Source organism: Salvelinus fontinalis, unplaced genomic scaffold (assembly GCF_029448725.1).
Source record: "Salvelinus fontinalis isolate EN_2023a unplaced genomic scaffold, ASM2944872v1 scaffold_1615, whole genome shotgun sequence".
NCBI classification, from domain to species: Eukaryota; Metazoa; Chordata; class Actinopteri; order Salmoniformes; family Salmonidae; genus Salvelinus; species Salvelinus fontinalis.
In genome coordinates, this window is record NW_026601824.1 from 27939 (window position 1) to 32150 (window position 4212).

Below are 4212 nucleotides of genomic sequence, written 5' to 3' on the forward strand. Positions count from 1 at the left end.
TTTCAGATTTTCTAAGTGTCTTACAGCGAAAACACAATAAATCGTTATATTAGCATACCACATATGCAAACGTTACCAGAGCATTGATTCTAGCCAAAGAGAGCGATAACGTAAACGTCGCCAAAATATATTAATTTTTTCACTAACCTTCTCAGAATTCTTCAGATGACACTCCTGTAACATCATATTACACAATCCATATACAGTTTGTTCGAAAATGTGCATATTTAGCCACCAAAATCATGGTTAGACAATGACAAAAGTTGCCCAGCTGGTCAGACAATGTCGTGCGCCATATTAGACAGTGATCTAGCCGTATACATAAATACTCATAAACGTGACTAAAAAATATAGGGTGGACAGCGATTGATAGACAATTTAATTCTTAATACAATCGCTGATTTACATTTTTTTAATTATCCTTACTTTTCAATACAGTTTGCGCCAAGCGAAGCTACGTCAAACAAGATGGCGTCCTAAGCGATTAACATTTCGACAGAAACACGATTTATCATAATAAATTGTTCCTACTTTGAGCTGTTCTTCCATCAGAATCTTGGGCAAAGAATCCTTTCTTGGGTCTAATCGTCTTTTGGTCGAAAGCTGTCCTCTTGCCATGTCGAAATGCCCATTGCGTTCGGCATGAACTTGAACCGTGCCCAGAGATTCACAGTGTCTCAGAAATAAATGTCCCAAAATCGCACTAAACGGAAATAAATTGCTATAAAACGGTTCAAATTAACTACCTTATGTTTTTAACTCCTATAACGAGTAGAAACATGACCTGAGAAATATAACTGGCTTCACTAGTGCTTGGAAAAAGTGCAGGTCGGTGTCCACCGCGCGCATGACGCATCTGGAAAAGAGTTCCTACCTACACGTGTTTTTGTTTTATAGGGGCTGTGATTGCGCAATCGATACCATTCAAATCGTCATCACGTTAAGGCATCCAGGGGAAGACGTAAGCAGTGTCTGTATGCTCATACCAATAACAGTGGCCTTTAAACTGACTCCAGATCAGGGGCCAAAATGTGTGAAATCTGACTCCATGTCAGGGAAATTGCTGTAGAATGAGTTCTGTTCCACTCAGAGACAAAATTCCAACGCCTATAGAAACCAGAGACTGTTTTCTATCCAAAAATAATAATAATAATATGCATATTGTACGATCAAGAATTTAGTAGGAAGCCGTTTAAAAAATTACACGATTTACATAAATAGTGACAACAGCACCCCCTAGCCTCAACAGGTTAATGTTGTTCTGGAATTGATTTGCACTTTTCGCACACAAGTACATTAATCTCTAGGAGACAGAACGCGTCTCCTTCCTGAGTGGTATGACGGCTGCGTGGGCCCATGGTGTTTAGACTTGCATACTATTGTTTGTACAGATAAACGTGGGTACCTTCAGGCATTTTGAAATTGCTCCCAAGGATGAACCAGACTTGTGGAGATCTACAATTGTGTTTCTGAGGTCTTGGCTGATTTCTTTTCATTTTCCCATGATGTCAAGCAAAGAGGCACTGAGTTTGAAGGTAGGCCTTGAAATACATCCACAGGTACACCTCCAACTAACTCAAATTATGTCAATTAGCCTATCAGAAGCTTCTAAAGCATGACATAATTTTCTGGATTTTTCCAAGCTGTTTAAAGGCACAGTCAACTTAATGTATGTAAACTTCTGATCCACTGTAATTGTGATACAGTGAATTATAAGTGAAATAAACAATTGTTGGTAAAATTACTTGTCATGCACAAAATAGATCCCCTAACTGACTTGCCAAAAGTATAGTTTGTTAACAAGAAATTTGTGGAGTGGTTGAAAAACGAGTTTTAATGACTCCAACCTAAGTGTATGTAAACTTCCGACTTCAACTGTATGTGGTGTTGAGGGACAATGGGGGTGTTTGTGCTGGAGAATGCAACTTCATTACACTTGTATTGAGAAAGCTTACTAGACAGAGTTGATCTGTGTCATGCAGTGTTGGGCTTCATTAGGCCTCCTCTGCCATGCTGTGGCTGCGTTTACACTGCACTTCCCACAGTTCTGCATTTGCACCACACATACCAAAGTCCGTAGGGGTGATTGATAGGGCCCCACAGCTCCTAGTGGAGAAATGCACAATTGTGTTCTACATCACCCACTTAGTATGATATGTTATATCCTTTTTGGGGTTTGTCAACAAAATGGGTCACAGGCCAGCATTTGGTGTCACTGAAGGTCCTTTCAGATAAAAAGGGAACACACTGGCTTGGGTGAGTATAGAGTTTCCATTATTGGAAATTGATGAAAAAAATGTATCACTAGCCACTTTAACCTGTCTAGGACACACGTTCCCGCTAATGGTCGGTTTACATTGGTGCCATGTTCAGAAATGCCTCCAAAATATCCGAAGTAATTACAGAGGGCCACGTCATAAAACAGAAATACTCATCATAAACTTTGACGAAAAAAGCATACCATGCAATAATCTGAGACGGCGCTCAGAAGTAACAATATTTCTCCGCCATGTTGGAGTCAACAGAAATACGAAATTACATCATAAATATTCCCTTACCTTTGATGATTTTTCATCAGAATGCAGTGCAAGGAATCCTAGTTCCGCAATAAATCGTTGTTTTGTTCGATAATGTCCATTACTAGTGTCCAATTAGCTACTTTTGCTAGCACGTTTAGTTCACATGTCCAAAAGCTGGCGCTGGTCCAGGCAAACTCGGACGAAAACTTCAACAAGTTATATTCCAGGTTGAATAAACTGGTCAAACTAAGTAGAGAATTAATCTTCAGGATGTTATTATCATATATATCCAATAACGTTCCAACCGGAGCATTCGTTTTTGTGTACAGAGTAATGGAACGCAAGGCGATATCAAGAGTAATGTGCGTAACCAGGAACTGACATTCTGCCAGACCACTGACTCGAATAGCTGCCACCCGGTCCCGCTTCATTCCACGTTCTACTGACTGTTGACATATAGTGGAAGGCGTAGGAAGTGCAAACAGATCCATATCTTACTGGGATGTGAAAAGGCGATGAGTTGAAAATCAACCAGCCCCAGAATTTCCACTTCCTGTTTGGAAGTTTGCCTGCCCTATGAGTTTTGTTATACTCACAGACATAATTCAAACAGTTTTAGAAACTTCAGAGTGTTTTCTATCCAATAGTAATAATAATAATATGCATATATTAGCATCTGGGACAGAGTAGGAGGCAGTTCACTCTGGGCAAGCTATTCATCCAAAAGTGAAAATGCTGCCCCCTACCCCTAAAAGGTTTTAAACAATGCCACTTAATATAATAATGTTTACATACCCTACATTACTCATCTCATATGTATATATACTGTACTCTATATCATCTACTGCATCTTATGTAATACATGTATCACTAGCCACTTTAAACTATGCCACTTTGTTTATGTTAGAGCCGATTTGGGCATATTTTGTATAAAAGACTGAACATACTGAGCTCCATGTACATTTGTGTAAATATATTAAATATTAATGCATATGATGAAATATTAGGTACGTACCTTTATGATTTATTTACCGGATTGAGATATATTCATTTGTTATTAGTGTAACTCAGTTTTTGGCCCCCCCCTCTTGCCCATTCATTGTACTGTGTTAATTGTGTTAGTATAAAGGCAGGAAGTTGGGCCTTCGGGGGGAGGAGTCCTTGCTAGATGCGGGAGCGGTATAGTTTTTTGACCATACAGACATACAGACATATAGACATATAGACATACAGACATACAGACATATAGACATACAGACATATAGAAAGACAGACAGGTCATATTATATTATGTATTTGCATTTCAAGTAATCTCTGCTTTAAGTTGATTGGAGAATACCTTTGGTTAGATAAGAAGAATAAAAAAAATTATATATATATATATATAATTGGAATGTTTGATAAACTTGGGAATGGAATTCAAAATACAGCGCTGTGAAAACAATTAAGAAGTTTAAGTTTGGGAAACACAGATCCTATGCACAATGTAGCCTAATCATATATCTAATATTTGGCCTAACGTGGAAATGCAATCCATCAACGCAACGAATGGAACTTAAGGATCTAAAGATACTGCGTGTTAATAAAATGTAAAATGCCAAACTTGCACATGTGCAATTCAAAATGGGTCAATATGCTGAAATGGATGACTGTGTTTTTAAAGATTAAAGGAGGTCTAAAGGGGCATTACGTT